This window comes from Dromiciops gliroides, chromosome X, assembly GCF_019393635.1.
Source record: "Dromiciops gliroides isolate mDroGli1 chromosome X, mDroGli1.pri, whole genome shotgun sequence".
Taxonomy (NCBI): domain Eukaryota; kingdom Metazoa; phylum Chordata; class Mammalia; order Microbiotheria; family Microbiotheriidae; genus Dromiciops; species Dromiciops gliroides.
The window spans coordinates 7,576,171-7,598,612 of NC_057867.1; the positions used below are offsets into that span (position 1 = coordinate 7,576,171).

The 22,442-nt window shown below is 42.5% G+C and overlaps 1 protein-coding gene across 4 annotated transcripts in view; it reads left to right on the forward strand.

The window, feature by feature from the left end:
- HTR2C (5-hydroxytryptamine receptor 2C) overlaps positions 1–22,442 on the forward strand; it is a 161,046-nt gene that overhangs the window by 63,592 nt on the left and 75,012 nt on the right. For all 4 annotated transcript variants that reach the window (XM_043974139.1, XM_043974138.1, XM_043974140.1 and 1 more), the window contains exon 2: positions 1,226–1,282. The gene's annotated coding sequence lies outside the window, so the exon portion shown is untranslated. The remainder of the gene's footprint in view (positions 1–1,225; positions 1,283–22,442) is intronic.

Here is a 22,442-nt window from a genome sequence, read left to right on the forward strand (position 1 = left end):
ATGAACAGTTCCTCTTTAATCTGGTTTCCCCTTCTTCAAGATTCTCATAGATAAGCTAAAGTAGCAATATTTATAGACCATACGTTTTTTAATGGGAATGTATGTCAAACAAGAGTATTCTTGGCTGCGTATATCAAACCAAACAGAAGTACAGAATGCAATTCAGTTTGGGATTGAGTTTGGATGTGCCTTGACACTCGGAAGCATCTTGCTCTGTTTTGAGGAGGGAGGAATGAATCCAGTTCCAGCTCATGGTAAAATGATTCTTTGTGATAATCTACCTGGTAGACACTGTCAAAACAAAATGGTCGAGATCAGCATCTCTAAGCAGATAGTCATAGAGGGAGACCTTGTTGTGTCTTTTGTTGTTGCTGCTGTGGGGAGGGGACTAGACGTGGTTTTTAAACATAATGAATCATTGAGCAGATAAATCCTAGGGATTTGCCTGTACCATCCAGAGGTTAAACCCCAGTCACATGCACATAGTAGGTACTTAATATTTATTGAGGGGTATCCAGAGGAAAGTAGAAAGAACCTTATTCTTTCCTTCCACGTTGCCTCTACTATTGCTTGGCATTTGCCACATTCCTAATATTCTGAGAGGAATGTAAGTGATGATGGAATGCTCTGTGTTTCCCAAAAATAAATAAATAAAGTCCTTGCATCTAAAGCCGTCTCTCTCGTTTTCTCCCCCAAATCTTGCCAATCCTGTGGTGCTTAGAATGTATTAAGTAGCACGTCCTGCTGTATTAATGTGGAAAACTGTTATTTTCCTTGTTCAAAGGATATTGGTTACTTAAAATAGCAAGTAGCTCCCAAATGGTTGAGGCTGTAACTGTCATTTTCACATATGAATACAATCACCGTAGAAATGCGATTGTCAGTTCAGCTCCTTGGCAGCGTTGTTCTAACACAGGGTAACCGCTCGCTCGCTCCTGGTGGAAATGTCTTTCCTATAAAGTCAGCTCTTGAATAAGCAAGTTTTTTGGAAAGGTAGACCTTCATTTCTAAGACCTAGGTGCTATTTCACTTCTGCCATAATTCTAGGACAGAAATTGCCCCGGCCCACTTAGAATAACTGCTCTTCATTTGGATTTAGTGCACTTGGAAAGAATGAAGACTGGCCCATCTCCATGGGGTTCCATCCATCACCTTCCTTAAGTCTAGTACCTTTGGATATTCCTTGATGGGGCATTAACCTTGGTTTTCCGATCTTTCCTTTCAGGGGAAAGCTGATATCTCCAGTAACAGACCGACTTCTCTGCATTGTCTACTTCGCAAAGTAAGTACATGCATGCCTGCCTGTCAGAGTGAAACTCAAGTGGAGGTTTGAAGTTCTTGAGTTGTGTTCATTCGTTCGTTATCCTAAATACCTAAGAGGGCATTACCCTTATTTTGTTCATGTTGCTCTATGTCATAATGAGTACAAGTGTGTCATTAATGGTCCCTCTTTTACTAAAGGAGAGTACCATTTAAAGGAGAGCCTCTTTTAATTACCTTCCATTTGGACAGAGGACAACAGACCTAAGTCTTGATGTTGCATTATCTGATGAAATGATTCTGCTGATTTGGGATGCCATGAGTTGAAGTCAAGGGGTAGCATGGTGTAGTGGGCTGGCTGGCCTTGGGATCAGGAAGACCTGGTTCAAATCCTGCTTCTGTCTTGTACCAACTGCCCTGTGGATAAGTCACTTTAACCTCTCAGTGTCTTGAGCATCCTTCTAAAATGATAAGTTGCAGAAAAGTCCCTAGATGCATTGAGGTAGGGAGTTTCTACATTAGAAGTTCCCTACATCAGTAAATTCACACATCTGAAAGCCCACCCCTTGAGAAAAAAATCAATGCCATTGGATCACCATCAATGGGACTTAATCTGACCCCCTCAAAAAAGTGCCATTGACTTGAGTAGCTAAAAGATAGCTGCTGTGTCCAGGAAGCTGGGATTTGTCCGTGCTCTGTCTTTGCTAAGTGACTGATACACTCATGTGATTGCTATTCTTTTAATAGCTTACCAATTGTATGCAACACAATTTCACTTTTTGAAGGTAATTGGGGCTCAATTTGAATTCCCATCCTTGGTCTCATTTTCCTTGACAAGTATTAAATAAATGCCTCCTGTTATGAGCATTTTGTCATTAGTGTGAACATTTGCACTTCAATTCATATTGCTAGCTTCTAGACAGAAGCCTCAGATGGTGCTAAATGTAGCCACCCTTGTCAAAACTCCGAGCTGACAGAGAAGTCCGTATACCCTCTCCCAGATTGAGCATTCTGTGAGTAGGGTGGTTGGTTCTAGAATTTCTAGCCTGAAAGGAGGTTTTCTAATCCAGCCCCATCTTATAGGGGAGAAAACAGAATCAGAGAGGACTTGCCAAGGTCATACAGGTAATCGATGGCAGAATCAGGATTTGAACCCAGGCCCTCCAACTCCACTCCCATTGCTCTTTCCACTGCCCCATGCTGCCTCCATCTAAGGATACTTCAGCCTTGACCAAAATGCAAAGGAAATGATTTGGTCATTTTAGGTTGAAAAGTAAAGTCTTAGAGTCTCTAAGACTAAGTAAGTTATGGGTGATAAGCATCCATGGAGGCAGTTTTCCACACTGGAAGTTCCCTCCTTGGATGAAGTCGCAGGTCCAGACCAGCCAGAAGAAAAGGTAAGTGGAGATTTAAGCTAGTGTTTGAAGGACTCTCTAATGCTAGATTCATTCCACCACAACCCTGGGCAAAAGTTCTATTTGTGGTATTTGATGTTACTTAACATTAACACACCCACTGTCTAAGAGATACACTTCCCCAAAAATGAGGAGGGACTTTTAAATTATAGGTATTCAATATATGCATATCTTCTTCAAGATAACGTTTTGGGGGCACTGTAGCAGCTGGTGGAGGAGAGTTTGTTTGAAGGGTTTGTCTCATTAAGAACAATGGTATTTTTAGGAAATAGAGGCTGTGCCTCTTGTCATGGGTTGATGAATGTCTAAACCTTAGAGTGCATAAACTAGAGAAAAGAAAATGCAGAGAAAATGTTGAGAAGTATGGGTGAGCCAGTCTGGGCATGGTGAATGACATTTCCCCAATGCTTTGTTTAGTTCTTTTGTTCTGATGTCCTCAATAATACAAATAATTGATTTGCAATAAGCAGTGCTGTGTGCATCATAGTGGGGAATGGACCTGCCTGGGTCAAGTCACTTCACCTTTTCTCTGTGTCGGTTTCTTCAGCTGTCACATTGGACTTAAGTAGACCAAATCACCAAGGTCCCCTCTTACTTTGCAATTCTGACTTCGTTCTCCCATTAAGCCCAGCAGATATGTATTAAGTGGCAAAGTGCTGCCTTCTCAAAACTCTTCTTCAGGGCTAAACATAGCGATTCTAAATTTCCTAGCATTTGGCTTCATTCATTTGTCAGCATTTTGTACATTATTTTCCTGGTTCTCCTCCTGTCACTGGGTGATGGTTCATAGAAGTCACCCCTGACTTCTCCATGTTCATCATATTCACTACTTCTTAGAGCACAGTCCTGGTCTCTTACCCCCAGGGAGCATAGCTTATCTCCCATTCACCCATGAATGAAGCAAGTGCTTTCTCTTGTGTGGAGTTTGTCTGACCGTTTTGGGTTGCCCCTGGGGTCCTTGATGAACTCCACCAAGCTCCTGGTTAGAAAGTGGCTATTGGGGGGGCGGCTTGGTGGCACAGTGGATAAAGCACCAGCCCTGGATTCAGGAGTACCTGAGTTCAAATCCAGCCTCAGACACTTGACACTTACTAGCTGTGTGACCCTGGGCAAGTCACTTAACCCCCATTGCCCTGCAAACAAACAAACAAAAAAGAAAGTGGCTATTTCCAATTAGACTCAGTAAGGAAACAGATTGCTAAGGAAGAGAGAAAGCCAAGTTTTAATGAAATTCCAAGATGAGCAACAGGGCTTGAGCAACAATCCAGTGCTTTGCCGGCAAAGGACAAATAGGAGATTCTGAGACTCTCTACTTAAGATGCAATTAAACCCTCAATTGCAAAGGTCTTAATTGATAGAAACTTCCCCTGTGTCACCATGCCAGGTTAGAAAGCTCTTCCAAAGTGAAACTGAAAACTCCAAAGACCTTTGCCCTGGCATTGAAGTTACCCTGATAAAATCAAACCAAATTTCTCATTTTTTCCCAACTGTCCTTGAGAGCAGCCTCAATTGCAAGGCAGTACATGGATTTATTGGCCTCTTTCAAGGAGGAATATGAATGCTACTGGCTCCTCTTCTTTAGACAGGTGATGGCAAAGGCAAGTTTCCCAGCATTCTAAGGGTGACCTTGTGACCTCTCAGGTGACAGCTCTTTTCCTAAAGGCCCATTTTCTTTACCTTCATAATGTGAGCCACGGGAGAAACCATTATTGGATTTCTGGAAATGTACTTTTGAGGCAAGTATTCAGGCACACATCTGCTGTGGAAAGTGAGGCCCCAGGGAGCTCAGTTGCTGAGCCAGCAGGACTCAGAAGGCCCAGGAGACAAATAGAATGGTGAGGTGTGCAGCTGGTTTGCATCATTTTCAGCAGTCGGTCATTTCTATACTTGCCCCTAATCCAACACCTCCATGGAGCCAGCCAGTCTAGGGAAATACTAGATGACGGGAGCTCTCCACTGGCCTTGCTCTTACTGTATCTTTTCCATTTGGGCTAGCGTCTGGGCTCTCTGTAGCATGTGGTTTCCTAATTGGCCATTGGTTTTAAGTGACCATTGATTATAATAAATAGAAAAATGACCCTAATTGCCACTGAAGGTACTAACATGGAGACTTGGGAAACAGACATTAACATAGATTGAGAAATGAATGATGAACCATTTTAGTGATTTGTCATATAAGAGGAATAATAATAGTAATAAAAATAATGATAGCTAGGATTTGTATAACACAAAACTCTAGGGGCGGCTAGGTGGCACAGCAGATAAAGCACCGGCCCTGGATTCAGGAGGACCTGAGTTCAAATCTGGCCTCAGACACTTGACACTTACTAGCTGTGTGACCTTGGGCAAGTCACTTAAGCCCCATTGCCCTGTAAAAAAACAAAAAACCAAAAAACCAAAAAACAAACCAAAAAAAACCTCTGTGGGGCGTTCCAGCAGTGTCTTTATCTTATTTTCCTTCTCTATTGCCCTCCCAACTAAAAAAAAAAAAACCTCTCTCATGATTGAGGAGATGGGTGTTTAGTCTTTCATAGCCCACTTCAAAGGCTTCCAGTGGGGTACCCCATCTTGCGATCTCCATAGTGGTATATGTCTTGCCTGGTCACTGGGAATACAAAGAAATTCAGAGTTTAAGATTATAGACTTATGAGTTGTTGCCCTTATCCCCTGTTGCATGGGGCCCTGGGCCTTCTGACCCTCCCACCCCCTTACCTTGAATAAACAAATGGCTAGTTACACTCATAAATGGGAGCTCGGAACTAAATATAATTGAAAGATGGTCCTTTGGCCCTTAGCCAAAGTTGTATCATGTGAGTATATGTCACCCAGTCACTGGGAAGGGCTCCATAGCCAGGAAACCTCGGGGCAGGAATCTTGAGGGGGTGAGCAAAGGTCATTGAAGGGAGTGCCCTCCAAAGATGCTTTGTGGTGACGGAAATGCTCACTTCATCAGACAGATATTGAAGTCCTAAACTCATTTGTTTTGGGCCACTAGGGAAGTAAAACTGTGACACCTTTGTCTGTATAACTGGAGTCTTATAAAATAGGGGTCAGATAGAAAATGGCAGACACTTGGAATAGAGAAGCTAAGAAAGATATTGGTCAGCTACACAGACCCATTAGTTTCCTGAGCTGTAAAATGAGGCTGATAATGATAGCACCTCCCAGGGTAATTGTGAGGATCAAATGACATAACGTGTGAAGCAGTTTGCAAACCTTGAATCACTTTCATCATCATCATCATTTTTATTTTTTGTGGGGCAGTGAGGGTTAAGTGACTTGCCCAGGGTCACACGGCTCGTAAGTGTTAAAGTGTCTGAGGCCGGATTTGAACTCAGGTCCTCCTGAATCCAGGGCCTGTGCTTTACCCACTGTGCCACCTAGCTGCCCCTGTAATTATTATTGTTAGTCTCTTCTGCCCCTAGCACAGTGCCTGGCACAAAGTAGATGCTTAATAAATGAAAAAGATTATGCCAGTAGAGTATAAGCTCAGGTGGAGCCCTACCTAAGGGAAAAGACTTCAAATCTAGGCCACGCAGCAGCGTTAGTTGCCCAAAAGTCAATCTTGGAAGAAACATACATTGTAAAGAGGAAGACAACATGTCGATATTGGGCCAGCACCTGGACCGATTGGTCCATCCTCCCAGGAGGCCTTTTGGCATCTCCTGGAGATTAAAAATTGAAAGGATCCTGAACTCCACTTAGTTCTCCTCTGGTCAAAAGTGACATCTGGATATAAACATGGATCTAAAGATGGCTATTGACTCTTGGACACTTATTGCATGAGCAAAATGAGTTAACATATATGACGTGTTTTGCAAACCTTTTTGTGTTTCAGTCATTTTTCCATTGTGTCCAACTCTTTGGGGACCCTATTTGGGGTTTTCTTGGGAGAGATACTGGAGTGGTTTGCCATTTCCTTCTCCAGCTAATTTTACAGTTGAGGAAACTGAGGCAAAAAGGGTGAAGTGACTTACCCAGAATCATATCGCTAGTAAATGTCTGAGGACAGATTTGAACTCAGGAAGATGAATCTTCCTGACTCCAGGCCCAGTACTCTATCTACTTTACCACCTAACTGCCCATCAACACTTCTATCACACATGTATTATCAGAAGCAGATTAGGCCTCGTTTTTTTAAGTGCTTAAAATGTTATAGATTTTAAGCTAAAAGGGACATGGGAGGGCATCTAGCCCAACCCCCTCATTTTACAGATGAGGGAATTGAGGCTCAAGTTCCCACAATTGGTGAGTGGCAGACATCCATGACAAAGTCAAGTGAATCAACCCTGGGCATTTATTAAGGATCTACTATGTGCCTGACGCTGGCCTAGGTGCTGAGGAGACTAAGGGCAATAACCAGAGTGCTTTAAGGTTCCCAATGAACTTAACAAATGTTATCTCCTTTGATCTTCAGCACAACCTAACATTATTGTGCGTTTTAGCCGCCTCAGGCAGTTTATATTATCCTGTGTGGAACTTTGCCCCCAGCTCTATATGAGTATAGAAGTGTAGATAAGAGAAATGCCAGAGGTGAGGGAGAAAGTGAGGGAGGCTGGCCAGCACCTCTTGTAGGAGCTAAGCCTGGGAGGGAGGCTGACCAACATTGCTTACACTGCGCCACAGGGCTTACTGGAAGAATCCTATACAGATGGGAACTATTGATATTATTAATAAACAAAGCCTGTGCTTGGCATGCTGAAGAAATGCTCCTACTGTGGAAGAGGAGAGGAGGAGGCTGTGTAGCCCTATATGGGGAGGCAATGAGGTACAGGATAAAAGAACACTGAGCTTGGAGTTTGGAAAGACCCCAGCTGGAATCTTGCCTCTGTGACTCGGGTCATAGAGGTTCGTGCCTTTGGCCCTCATTCTTAGAATGGAAGTGATAATACTTGAGGATGACTACCTCATGTACTGGCTGGGAACAGTTCAAATGAAGTAAGAGATGGAAAATCCTTTGTAACACTTGTTAGTGGCAAAAATATTCGACAAGCTAGCCTCTTTCCCTCTCTGGGCCTCAGTTTCCCCCCACTGTCAAATAAGGGCAGGTGAACTTTAAGGCCCCTTCCCGCTTTGACGTTTTGTGATTCTATTTTGCTTTAAATAACTCGGAAAAGTTTTCCAACAACTCAGTGTAACCATCTGGCTGTCGGAAGAATCCTAAACAAATACCTGGCGGGGGTGAATAGTTTCATTCTTTTTTCCTTTCTTCCCTTTGCTCTTATGGGAATCTTGCAGGCCATGAAAAGCGAAGGAGAAGGAAAAGGAACTGATAGGTCAATCCATCGGCAGACTAGTTCTTGAGCACTTACAGTGTGGCTAGCCTCTGGTGGAATGCTATTTGTTTAGAGGAATTCATAAGAGAGGCTCAGTAAGCACGACCCTTTCTCTCATTCTCTCAGAGGACGTCATCATGTTAGAGAGCCCAGGCCAGCAGCCTTGAATGGTGAGAATGCAGGATAAGATGTGAGGGGCCTTATATGGCACTAGGTTTCACCCCGTCATGTTACATGTTATGGCTCAGAGAGGAAAGGTGATTTGCCACACAGCCGGGATGTGTGCAAGGTGGGAATTGACATGATCTTCCTAGCTCTCTTTCCACCTTGTTATGATTCCTTACCAGCAGAAAGAGATGAGGTAAAAAAAAATGAGGGAGTCGGAGTACAAAGCACCTAAGTCCCCTTCTGCCTCAAGCACTATGACTCTGAGATGTGATCATCTGTGTCCCTGTCATTTCCACTCAGTTTAGAAGGGATTTTGGCCACTTGGTGCTTCATCAGGCAATGGAAAGTCTGACAAAGGGACAGTTGGGATGTGGTAGATTTGAAGTAGAATAAATTATGCCTCTTGAGGGATATAGTTGAGTCCATTGGCGATGACCCTCTTAGATGCCCAAGATAGACATCATGAAAGCCCTGTCACAGAAGAGAAAGCAAATCAGCAGCTAACCGTCTGTGTGGTTCATGCCTTCTGTATATGTCTCAGACTCCTGTGGGAAAACTGCACCAGGTTCATTGGAAAATCCTCCCCCCCCCCCATCAGAAATGAAGGGAGCAGTCCTGTTCTCTGGGACAGTAGAAAGAAGTTCCTTTTTTTCCTTTTGATGTGATGACAATGAAATTGATGATCTTGTTGAGAAAAATCAAAGGAAATGGGTCTGTGTGGCATTAAGACTTAATCTTTTCCCCTAAGGTTTGGTCTTTTTAGATGTTAATGCATTTGAAACATATTCTTTGCAACTGAGGACATATTGTCGGCTTTTGCAGTTCCTGGAGTGCCTAAATATAGCTATTTGTGATACTGAAACATTATTTATGCCTGTGTGTAAGATTAGGGAGGAGGGAAGAGAGCAATTATGGGGCCAAGTGTTTGGGCTCCAGGTGCCTGCCAAAGCCTCCAACAATTATTCCCAATCTGCGGACTAGAAGCTTGTTGACAGTTCATTCTTAAACGTCAAAGTTTCATATGACACAGGACACCATTGTCCAATGATATCTGGGTCCTTGCTCAACAAATAGTGACCCTCTAAAACATGAAGTGAGATGAGCCCACTGGGAGCCCATGGGACTTTATCAATCAATTAACCAGAATTTAGTAAGCACTTACTTTTTGTCAAGCATTGTACTGGGCATTAGAGATTTATGGACAAAAATGAACAGTGCCTGACCTCAAAACTCCTCCAGTCTACTGGAAAAGTTTACATACTATAGCTTATGCCAAACTAAACTCATTTCCCTTTTGTTTGGGTAGGGGGGACTTTTGCTTGCAGAGGCAGCCACAGTCCTCAAGCTTTGGTAACAGTTTATGATGCCTACCAGAGCTTCCTGACAAGTGACAATGATATATGTATGCTTCACGGTGAGTTTAGAAGCAGTTTATGGTCTTTTGTATTTACTATTAGAAAATTGAGCTGAGATGGGATTCTACAGACAGTGAATGGCCAGGCACCTCCATGCTCACTAAGACAGTGATGGCTTTGTGTGACTGCCCAGAATCCCTTTCAGCAGAAAGAGATGAGGGTCATTTTTTTTTATTTTAGATATTTTATTTTTTCTGTTACATGTAAAGATAGTTCTCAACTTTTGTTTATACATGCTTTACAATTTCAGATTTTTCTCCCTCCCTCCCTCCCCTCCCTCCCCCCTCCCCTAGACAGCAGGTAATCTGATATAGGTTATATCTATATATATCTATACATATACATATAGATATATATATACACACACATATATATACACATAATAACATTAATCCTATTTCTGCATTAATCCTGTTACAAGAGAAAGAATCAGAGCAGTGATGCAAAACCTCAAAATAGAAAAAGAAAAGAACAGCACCCAAAACAAAAGAAATAATATGGTTCAATCAGCATCTATACTCCACAGTTCTTTCTTTCTTTTTTTTTCTTGGATTTGGAGATCCTCTTCTATCATGAGTTCCCTGGAACTCTTCTGTACCATTGCATTGGTGAGAAGAATATAGTCCATCACAGTAGGTCAACACTCAATGTTGATGATACTGTGTACAATGTTCTTCTGGTTCTGCTCATCTCACTCATCATCAGCTCACGTAAGACTGAGGGTCATTTTTTAAGGAAACTCTTCTTAGTGACATCAGGCAAAGAGAAACTAGAAAGAACGATTCTAACTCAGTATCCTAAGGCTTTCCCTTTGAGTCTCTTAGTTGACCTGAGAAGTAAAACTAATTTGAAGGGGAACTGTGTTGTATGTTAGAAAAAAAAGGCAGGAGTAGAATTGAGATGGGCCATGCAATTTGGGGGCAAATCCCCTCTGCTCTTGCCATCTCTGAATGCCTCATTTCCTTCCCCTTCATCTGGAATATGGAAAGCAGCCCTTCAGAGAAATATGGCCTGTGGAGACAAAGGCTTCCTATGGGGCTCTGACATCAGATAAATGACATTTGAAGATACCCTCACACCCCTACCCCCAGAAAACCCGCTGATAAGGAACAAGATGTCAAAAGCTAGTCTTTGAAATCTTTGCTTTCTAACTTTAAGTTTCTTAAAATAATCTGGTTTTATCTTGGACGCCCATGTGGGTAGGTGAGAATTTGTCGGCATCTTGTAGCTTCCCAGCATTTACCCTGAGGGCATGGACTGCTGTGTACTTCACTTGGGATTATTCCTGTTTCCTCCCCCTGCTGTTGTGCTTTATTTTAATTTGGTTCTTGGGTATGAGAAGCATGTCTCCTTGGATTCCTGGAAGATAACTGCCCTTCTGGGATGATGTGGCCATTATTTGGTTAGCTTAGTTGGGGCTAGGGTGCAGAGGTATACTTTGAGAGTGGCACCCGGCAAAGTTGCCAGGCTTTTTAAAAAGGGGTCACACATAGCAGAAACATGGTATTTTAACACTGACTTGGACTCGGTGCTCTATGTTTCTTTGGGCAGGAGGGGGCGCCACCCCTCCAGCTCTCATTATATTCCCATTCCACTCAGGAACTATAGGACTAGCCAATCAAGCCATTCTTTTCAGTTTTGGAGAGACCAGTTCAATGATCACTTCAGTCACTCCTCAGAAGAGCTGGAGAGACTCTTCTTTGGTTGGTTTTGCTGGCTTCCATTGACATGGCTGTCAACATTGTGTCACCCACTAAATCTGTATCTCTTCTGCCTGGAGCTTTGAGATCTGGTATAATGGACTGGTGGAGAACTTTGTATGTCTGGGGTCTTTAGATTCATGCCATAACCATTTCAATTCCAAGTATCCCCCATATGATCTGTTGGCTATCAAGGAAACTGGGCTGTCTTCACATGCAACAGACATCAGCTGAACTTTTTGCATTGTGATGCCAGTTAAGTGGCTGCCTTCTCCCTCGACATCAATAATGAGCAGGCTGGTAGAAACACACTAGAAAATGGCCATCACTCATTAGATGTGTAGGCACTAGTTGTGGGCTTCAATTGCCCCAAGAATTTCTCAGGGGCAGCTAGGTGGCACAGTGGATAGAGCACCGGCCCTGGAGTCAGGAGGACCTGAGTTCAAATCCGACCTCAGACACTTAACACTTACTACCTGTGTGACTCTGGGCAAGTCATTTAATCCCAATTGCCTCACTGAAAAAAAAAATTAATTTAAAAAAAAATTAAAAGAATTTCTCAGAAAATGTAAAAGCACTATAGTGTGCTTAACCAGAAGTCTCAGATTTCATTTTGAGGGTGTTTGGGAGGAGGGCATAACTATCTCCTAAAAGAAAAATCCTTCCTTTGGAGCTGGTCACCAGTCAGCTGATAGCACAGAGAATAGAACTCCCAGACCAAAGTCAGGAAAGTCCTCAGTTCGAATTTGGCCTCAGGCAATTACTAGTATATAAGTCAGTGGAGATGCAGTGACCCATCGCTCAGGAATAGCTTTTCTTGACGACTGGGGGAAGCCTCCATTCCCCAGTGACTCACAGGGTTTGGCAGGAGGCCTGCCAGGAAAATCAAGGAGGCTCTACACCTCAAGGTTCCTCTTTGGCTAACAAGTGCCATGCCACTGTGTGATAAAATGAGGACTTGGGTCTCTCCCCAGCTGGGTCTGCAGTTACTTCTTTCCACAGGTCCCCTTCTCCAGGAGCAGAGACAGATGGGCAGTTCCATTTACCTCAAGGCCAGGATTCTATTTGCTGCCAGAGGCAAGTCTGTTCACCCAGAAAGATGTCTCCAGGACCTGCCCTTCTGAATCCGCAGCTGGTATAGGTCCCAGCTTTACTCCTCATAGAAAGTTTCCTTACTCAGGAGTAATGAAGGGACCTAACCCAGTACGGCGGAATGCTCATCCTTCCTGGCAAGCAGCATCGCCTCTGCTGGCAAGAATGACTGCAGATGGATGTAGTCTGTAGGACTCTCAGCAGCTCCTCAGAACCCTCCAGGTGCCTCTGCATCTCTCTGAAAAGCAGCTAGAGCAAGTCTGAGCACTGTGTGATGCCTTCTGGAGGAAGAAGAGAGCCAAACAGAGATGCAGGACTTTGGGCAGACCCAGTGAGAGGCTTGTGTATCCTGAAACACGTGTGCCTAGGGGCACCCAAAGCCACACAAGGAAAGAGAGAGGAAACAGACATAGAACCTACAAGACAAGGAGTGGCAGACTGAGTCTGTTCACCTCACTTAGACCTGGAGAGTGGTGCACAGTCTGTGCCCCAGAGCACAGAAGCAGAGCAAAAGGAGGTTCATGTCAGTGAAGAAGCAAACTTGAGCCGGCCCTTTGCTGCTATAGTCACATGGACTCTCCAGGATGGGGAAGAAGTTTTTCTTCCTGACTCTTAAAGGGGACAGTGGTCAGTTCAACCTAGGCTTTCTCTTGGTAGTTTAACAAACTGTCCCATATCTGTTTCTTGTTAGCCTGAATGCTCCAAGCAGAGCTTAAGGGCCCTTCGAGAGACACAAATGCATTTCTTTTGTTCCAGGAGAGACTTTAGATGGTAGTGGTTGCAGAGCTTGTAAATGGCAGAAGTAGGTGTCAGACTGTTTTGACTAATGGACACATTCCTGTAAAGAGCAAGGTCTCCTGTGCATTTAGATGTGGAAGTCCATCTACACAAATTTGCTTTACTCAAAGCTTTGATGGAACTCTTTAATCTCATGAAATAATAGGTACCAGTCTGTGTTGCTGTACCCCACCCCCTCCTTCCCTGCCCCAAGGCTGCTTGTGGGACCTGGCTGGTTCAGGTTTTGCATTTGTTGTTTGCCTTGCCTCTGACCTATGCGGAGCCCGTTTGGGTGATTGGGAAGTTGATTTGATTTGCCATTTCTGCACAGAATGACCTTAGACAAAATTACTACTTTTACTCTCAATTTCCTTCCTTGTAAAATGCCAATGAGGACTTTTCCTTCCACAAATCAGACAATCTCAGTACAAATTAAGATGTCAGTCACTGTTCCCATCACAGATGCCAGTAATTGAATAGACATCAAAGAATAAATTGAGTGTGATGGGAAGACAATCTGTACATAGAGCAGAGGAGGAGCAGCGAGTCCTATAACTGGGAAATCTAGAGACTGGACTCTTCTGCATAAAAGGCTTCTCCATTAGCCAGTAAGGAGTCCTACAGATACTTCACTGTTTCAGTTCTATGCCATGACATCATTTGGAAAGGTCTAGAAATGTCATCTAGAGGCTGTGCCATCCACACAGTAGGGTAATGGGCACATAGTAGGTATTTTTTAAAATAAAAAATGATTATGAACTTCTAGGCTCTGTGTTTGCAACTCAGTTTGCTGCCACCAGGTGTCACCTGGTAATGGGTTCAGATAATACTGTGGCTTTGGGGGCAAACAGTTGAATGAGCCAAAATATATAATACCAGAATGAGTTGTATAAGCATTATTAAAACATATAAATTAAGTGATCAAAATATAGAGCAAGGGGGTTAGCTAGGTGGCACAGTGGATAAAGCACTGGCCCTGGATTCAGGAGTACCTGAGTTCAAATCCGGCCTCAGACACTTGACACTTACTAGCTGTGTGACCCTGGGCAAGTCACTTAACCCCCATTGCCCCACCAAAAAAAGAGAGAGAGAGAGAGAGAGAGAGAGAGAGAGAGCAAGGTCTAAAGAAATAAAACTCTCTGGATACATTATATATCTGAATTCATTTGACTCCAGCTCTTATCATTACTTAGCATATCTGGTTTCCGTTCCTGCTTTGGGGGAAAACTTTAACAAATTCCCATTCTTACTTTGTGTATGGCTCCTTGCTTGAGTTACTCAGGCTGCCTTCAGAAATGTGAGCTTTGGAAAATGGCATAGATGATTGCTGCTTTGGTGGTCTTTGGTCTTCTTTTCTTGTACTTCTCTCCCTAACCCCCCCCACATACACACACACACACACAAACAAATGCATCTAGCTTGAAGAATGGAAAGTATTTAATTACTTTAATTATTCTAGTATTTGTCTAGGGGATCTAAGGTTTTAGTACATTGCTTTCCGGGGAGAACTGTCCATCTCTCCTGTATCCAGCAGAGAAGTAAGGACACAATTCATTCTGACAATCTCAGGGCTACATAGATCAGCCCTTTTGGTGCAGCCAAACCTCCCCCCTCAGTGTCTTTTTCAATCTACTTCCTAATAGGGCTTCTCCGTTTTCTTTCCCGATCATTGTATAACATAGATTGAACATCATAGACCACTCTTCACATGGCTCCACAGTGGTTTTCTCATAGGTGGCATGGTCGTTCCAAGCATGAATAGGAGTGTTGGGAACAGTCAATAACCTAGACCACTCTTGTGATCTCATGGCAGTAGGGAACTACTAGCCGAATATCCTGCTTTAGGATGTGCCTTTTTTCAGAATTGTGCACAATGTTTCATGCAGAGGGTCTGCATATAGGCCAAGGTGACAGCAAAGAGCCTTAAGCAGAGATGCTTGTGAACAGCTGAATGCCAGGTAGCAGTAGCTGGAAACAAAGTTGAATTACAAGTAAATTGTTGAGATGCCATCTCTGCAAATACACACATGAATTATAAATCAGTCACTGTGTTATTCTGCCAGCAAAATGCTATGATTTTATCCCCTCAATTTATAGAGCACTCAAGCTTTTAAACGTTCAGCCTGGCAGAAGAAAAGGCTGAGAGAAACATAAAGGCTTATGGAATCACTTGACAATGCGCTGAAATATTAAGACTGCAGCTAAATCTGGGACTCAAGTGCTCCATGTGTAAAGCTAAGGCCCGATTTAAAAGACCCAGCTTCCCTTGCAGTTGGGCTCCATTCATTCAGAGGTTGGAGTAGACACTATATGGCATTCAACTTATAATTATGCTAAAGTAACATTATGTGAGACTATTGATCTCAACCTGGAACATTAGGAGAAATGAGGCATGTGCCAGGGTGACACTGGGGCAGCCATCTTGAGTCTGAGATGTACACAGTTGTTTTCTTAATAGTATTTCATTTTTCCCAATTATGTGTAAAGATAGTTTTAACATTCATTTTTGTAAGATTTTTGACTTCCAGATTTTTCCCCTCCCTCCTATCCCTCCCTCCTCCCCAAGACATCAACCAATCTGATATAGGTTATATATGGAGATGTGCACAGTGTTGACTTGGGGCAGGCCTTCCATTTTGTTTCAAAAAATCTAGACAAGGGGCGGCTAGGTGGCACAGTGGATAGAGCACTGGCCCTGGATTCAGGAGGACCTGAGTTCGAATTCAGACTCAGACACTTAGCACACTTACTAGCTGTGTGACCCTGGGCAAGTCACTTAACCCTAATTGCCTCACCAAAAATTTAAAAAAAAATCTGGACAAGACAAAGAATAAATACACTGCCCAGGCCTTCTCATAGGGTAGAGAAAATACTGGCAAGTCACATAGCCCTCCATTGAAAATGCAAGCTTGAAAAAAAAATGCAGGCTTGGGGGCAGCTAGGTGGTGCAGTGGATAGAGCACCAGCCCTGGATTCAGGAGGACCTGAGTTCAAATCCGGCCTCAGACACTTGACACTTATTAGCTGTGTGACTCTGGGCAAGTCACTTAACCCTCATTGCCCCACCAAAAAAAAAGAAAGAAAATGCAAGCTTGGCTGGTAGCTGGATTGCCAAGCTGGAAAAGGGTGGAGGTACACAAAGCATCACCCGAACTCCACAGGCTTTGACTATAAAGTATGTCTGTCCCTTACCTGCTTTGTGGTCATGGGCTTAACCTCTCCATTTCCTCATCTGTAAAATGGAGTTAGTGAGAACTCTTGAAAGGCTATGGTGAGACTGAAATGAAATAATGGCTAGAAAACAATTTGCAGTGTTATTGTTATTGTTGTTGTTGTTGTTGCTATTGCTATTATTATACCATTGAACACTGAATAGCACTTTACAAAATGCCCCAAATGATAGCTTTGCAAATTAATTCGAGGGAATTTTAAAGTCAATGCCAACACAAAATGCCTGACTCCCATCCCTTTGTCTCTGGGCTGTAGTGAAAAATTGGAACCATATATTGATAGCTTTCACAAATGATAACCTTATGCATATTGACATATATACTACAAAAGCTGCAAAAATGACTAGTAATAGCAAATAGCAAAAGGCTTTGTTGGAAATTGGTCCCCAGTCTCGTAGTGATGCTTTCCAGGAAAATGTATCGACTAGCTTCATACCGAGACCCATGAGCAGGTTACTGAATCTTCCTTGAGCTTGAGTTTGAATGTTGTGTCTCCTGTATGCACAGCAATGTAAGGGTAAGGCCATGGAGAGCAGGAAACAAGGAAGGGAGTGCAGCTCAGTGTAGTCCAGGCTCCCTCCCCCTTGTGGCTCTGGTCTCCTTAAGGTTGCCCTGGCCTTCTCTACCTCTAGTACACTGACCTGGGCCCTTCTACTATGCCTGGAATACGTTCTTTCCAGCTGTTTATTCAAATGAACAGGAGAAATTTGTCATGGATGAGAGGGACAAGAGGAAATGCAAGTACATAAACTTGGAGGAAAGTTACTAGTTTAAGAACAGTATCCAGCTCTATCATCAGTGACCTCTAGAAATGGAGGATACAAGGCTGCATACTGGCTCCAAGTTAAATACAGTAAGCAAAGAAAATGGCATTAGATTACAAGCCAATGCCTGTCCTAGGTCTACTGGGTGTATCCTGACCTGAAGGTATTCAGGCTCAGAGATATGGAAAGAGATGCCACTAGAGCCATCTCAGAGGAAGGCTGTTTGCTACTGTACTTTGTGAGGTCCTGAGCCTCCTGCTGGGCTCTTGCTGGTTAATTCTTGTCAAATAGCTAGGTGACCACTTGTCCATTGTGTTATGGCAGAGATTGCTTTGATGTAGGGCTTGAACTACACAGCTGCCAAGGACCCCGTGATTCTACTACCCTCTATGGGCCTGCCTCTAGGGAGGCTGCATTTGAGAGCCCGGATAACCAGGCTTGTTCAAATGACCCCCAACTTGGTATGACCAGGAGCTGAGTAAGCTTCAGACTGAGCACAGACTTCATTTAATACACAGGCTCAGATCTACATCCATTTGGACGGCTTTGAGGCCTTCCCCCTATGTCCCACCACCTCTTATCTGTGGTCCACCTAGATCAATGGCTTCCTAACAGATGAAGTGCTGTGGGGTCTCTTTTCTTGGCAATATAGATGAAGCAATTACTTCTCGCAGCAGAATTGATTGAATAATTGATATTGTCTCTCTGATTGACGTACCTTCGTCTGCTTATTTTTGTTATTGCTTTATACAATCAATGTATAAATTCTCACGTATTTCTCTTTACACAATAATTTGGAAGTTGGATCATTTGGTAGCCTGGATCTTATTGGGAATTAAACCTAAAACTCTGGTCTTTGAGCTCCCTGTACAAGTCAGAAATGTATCCATTGTAACTTAACAGGGCAAAGAGCTCTGGGTGAAAGTAGTTCAGTAAAAATGATAAAAGAGTCACTTAATTAAGAGTCTAGTGAGTTGTTGGAGCTGACAGCTATTACTTTTGTATTTTCCTACTTGTAAGCTCGAAGGCAATTGAGCCTCAAATGAAAGAGTTCCCATTAGAGTTGTATTCTTTTGCAGTTTTTGAAAGATCACCACGTCTGGGCAATAAGTTCTGGAGGTCTGGCAGAGGGCAAATGTTCATTTCTGTGTCAAGATGAGGGCAAACAGGAAGGGGGAAGGGCCTCAAACCCATGCTATCTGGGGATGAGTGGCGGCAACTGGAGGTGTTGAATCTGAACAAAGAGCAAAGGCTGCTAGATAAGGAATAAAAAGGTTTTCACCAGGGGCAGCTAGGTGGCACAGTGGACAGAGCACCGGCCCTGGATTCAGGAGGACCTGAGTTCAAATCCGGCCTCAGACACTTAATACTTAATAGCTGTGTGACCCTGGGTAAGTCACTTAACCCCAATTGCCTCACTAAAAAAAAAAACAAAAAACAACTTTCCAAGTGACTTAAAAAAAAAAGGTTTTCACCTTTGGGCAGACCGAGACTGAGGTGCATTGCATATTTAGGGAGAGAGCTCTGGACAGAGGATTTTGAGTTGGCCCCAGAGTGATAGAATGCCCTCAGGAAGGAAATCCTGACAACACAAATGATTCTGCTAAGTACAAAAATAGATCTAATGGGTCCAGACTGGTTGGGCCAGAGGACTCACTGACCTATGTAGATTTTTAAATATATACATACATTTTACATATATATGGATATACACACACATACTTTTGTGTATTAGAGATAGAAAGAAGATTAGTGGAAAAGCATATACTGATTTCAGACGCTCCAAATGTGGCATCTTCTCTGTACCCTCTAGTTTTAGAGAGTTGTCCAAAACACTGAGTGACTAGCCCAGGGTCACACAGCCAATGTGTGTCAAAGGAAGGACTCAGACCCAGGTCTTCTTGGCTTGGAAGCCAGATTTCCTCTATTCATTATGCCACATCTTTTCATCTTTTTACGTTTTATTTTTTATGTTTTATTTTTATTTTTATGTTTTTATTTTATGTTTCATCTTTGTAGATGAAATATCAATTAAACACCAATTTCTTCTTGTGGGGTTTCCCTCAAGCTCTTCATAAACCACCTAAGTCCATCCCAAATCAGGAGAGGGCAATGACATTTTGTTACACAGTGTAACATTTTTCTAAACTCAGTATGTAATATTTGATATTAACATGCCACAAGACACAGGAAATCATTAAAGCGTCTGACAACTTGGCTACATAGGCTCGGTTTGAGATATTTGACTATTGGATGGTAGAAGAAAAATAGAGGATTTTCAAAGGGAGACAGTTTCCCATTCTGTTGTGGAAAAAATAACAAATATCTGAAAGTTGCTCAGGTATGGAGACAGCTGCCTAGCAGTGGTTGGGGAATGTGGCCCCCTCTCAATAGGCTGGATACTTTGAACAGAAAATATGTGTAGTTATATGTAGTTGTGCATGCTATGAAGTCACAGGGTTTGGGAGGGGATGAAGGGAAGGAAAGGTATATGAGCATGGGTGGTTGGAGTTTTGTTGGGGTTGTTTTTGCTCCTTTATTGTTGGTTTGGGTAAATACAGAGTGGGCCAAAAGTCACAAATATTTAATAATACTTGTATCAGGTATAATACCGTAGCATCATATGTGGTATATATAGGAAATGAATTTATATTACATGTGAAAAAAGCAAATCTCGTAAATGGAAAAAATAAAGAAAAATATAATTTTCAAAAACTTATTAAAGCATCAGACCTCTTCATGATGTTTGGCCCACTCTGTATAATACAATCAGCATTTGACCTTGAACAAATAAGCTTGTTTTTGTTTGAACACAATTGTGTTCTGAAAATGGTCAAGCTGGCTTCTGGGGAGAAAAGACAACATCAAAAACTCATGGAAAAAATCTTATGAAAACTAATGTTGAAAAGTATCTTCACATGTAACTGGAAAATAATAAAATACTTTTATGATTTAAAAAAAGAATCAGTCACATAATTATAAAAGTTCCTAACACATCGTCATTGCTATACAAATGTTAACTGTTATCACTATTAAACTGGGTATAATAATGCTAAAAAAGAAAACCTTTGCAATTTTAAGTATGATGAGGAACAGTATTCATTGTTAGATTGCAAAATGGAAAAAGGACCTGGCTTGTTGCATTTGAGTTGAAATGCACTGCTGCTTCTTCTTAGTGAAATAACTGTTTATTAAACATAGACTCCTTTCAATCAATCCAAATGAGCAGAATATGTAATTGAGCCCCAAGTAAAACCAGAAGAGATATTCTCAAATGTTTACCTTTCCCTTAAAATATAGAACAAAATTTAACAATAAAGCTAATGGTTTTTTTGATCTGAGTCCCCTTTTGTCTTTGTCTGCTTGAATCAACAAGTCATCATGAGTATCCTCTGTGTTCTGGGACTGCCAGAAGTGTTGTGGGGAAACAAAAACGAAATAGTCTCTGCCTTTAAAAGGCTCACATTTACGAAGCATTTTGTGAAGGTTTTATTTCAGTGACCTTGATATTTTAAGGCCTGATTATATGAGACTGGATTCTGCAGTTTCATGGTTTTTAATGAATAAAGAAAATCCTATCACCTCATTTGAAAACCATTCCTTGGGATTAAGCTCAATCTGCTCTGATCCTCATCATAGTGGTCGCTGTGTCAAAGAGCATGGAATCGATCACCTCATTTATAAGCAATGTGCTGGAGAAACTTAGAATATCTCCTTCAGGATTTCCAGCCAAATTCCCTCAGTAGTTAAAAGCCCTTCCAGAAAGCAAACTCTTACCAATTAGCCAACATTTTTAGCCTCTCGCTCAAGGGAGATTGGGAGCTAAATATTGGCATCCTCCATAAGCGGACATTAGTCTCTGGTCTTTGAGTGGTACAGTGGTCAGCCCACTTAGTCTAGAGGGATCCCCCCTGTACAACTTTCCAAGTGACTTAAGGCTCCCCAACTTTGCTCATTTGAGTGCTAGGCATTTCAGCATGTCCATTGCACTTCTCTTCTGTGTAAACATAGAAGAGAGAGCCAGGAACCAGACAGAATGTCACTGGGAATGCCCTGGTCTGAGTCTGGAAATTGGTCAGAGAAATTTGGTCCAAGGTGACCCAAAGTACTGCCTCGGGGTGACATCTTTCAAAGTCCCCTCTGCTTGATTTGTCCTCTGTCAGCCCAACATGTAAGGAAGAAGCTGGGAGAATTGGAAGACATGATGCAAAGCAGATATCAAATTGCCTGGGTGTTGGTTTCTAGCCTTTACTTACTCCTTATTCCTCCCCTGAGTTTTTGAGCTAACTAGATTGCAGTGAGTATTACAGTAGGAGTCTGTAGAAAGGGAGGGGAGTCTGGTTACCAAGAAATGCAGTGGGTAGAATGAATGTGATTATCAATGAGTTATTCCTTGGATGCAGAGGCAGCTGGTGTGTTCATTTTGTCCAGCCCCACAGTGGTCTCACTTCACCAATATTTTGTTCTCAGCCCCTCTCTCCCTTTGGTGTATCCTATTTCTCTATTCTTTCATTGAAACTCTCTACTACAGATTTCCTTCCACCCTATGACAACTCTAGATCTGTCAGCAAAATTTACTGAGTACCTACTATGTGCCCAGCCTTGTGGCTAGGCACCATGGCAGTTATGAAATATGAAAATCCAGTCCAAGGTCTCAGGGAGCTTCTGGTTTGGGTGGGAAGGCTAGACCGACTTGGAAAATATTTAGAGAACAATAAAAGATGGTGACTAATGAATGCTAAAATATTTTGGTATAGATGCTAAGGGTCCCCAGAAGTTCTGAGAAAGGGCAAATCGGTGCCAAATATGGGCATTTCACCCTAAGGGGCATTAGCCTGCTGAATCTTATTTATTTTCCAGAGCTCGATTCCCAGAGCACAGTTTAGCTGGTTTAGAAGCCTGTGTAGACAGTCCGTCTACTTAATAAGAATGATAATGTTAATTCCATGTTTTAATGAGTTTCAATTTCACAGAACATTGGTGTCTTTAAGGGTATAGTCTTGTTCTACTCAGGCAGCTCTAATCTAAGGCTGTCTTGTGAAGGATGTAATTTTCGACTTCCTTCCAGAAGTCTCTGTAGTCACAGTAGGATAGGCTCAGATCAGTAATGGATGGAGAAGCAGCAAGGAATAAACCTGTCTTTGTGGGGTTGGGGCAAAATTCAATTGAGAATAGATAGAGATTATTGCTTGTGTCTGTTCTGCACAGAAATTCTTCTCATACCCAAACTGTTTGGTGAAAAAAATCATAAATTCTAGGAGCGTTTGTCACAATATTCCAAGATCCTGTCTTTATATCAGTAACTGTGTATAGGGGCAGACCTAGAAAGCAACATGGTAGTTAAC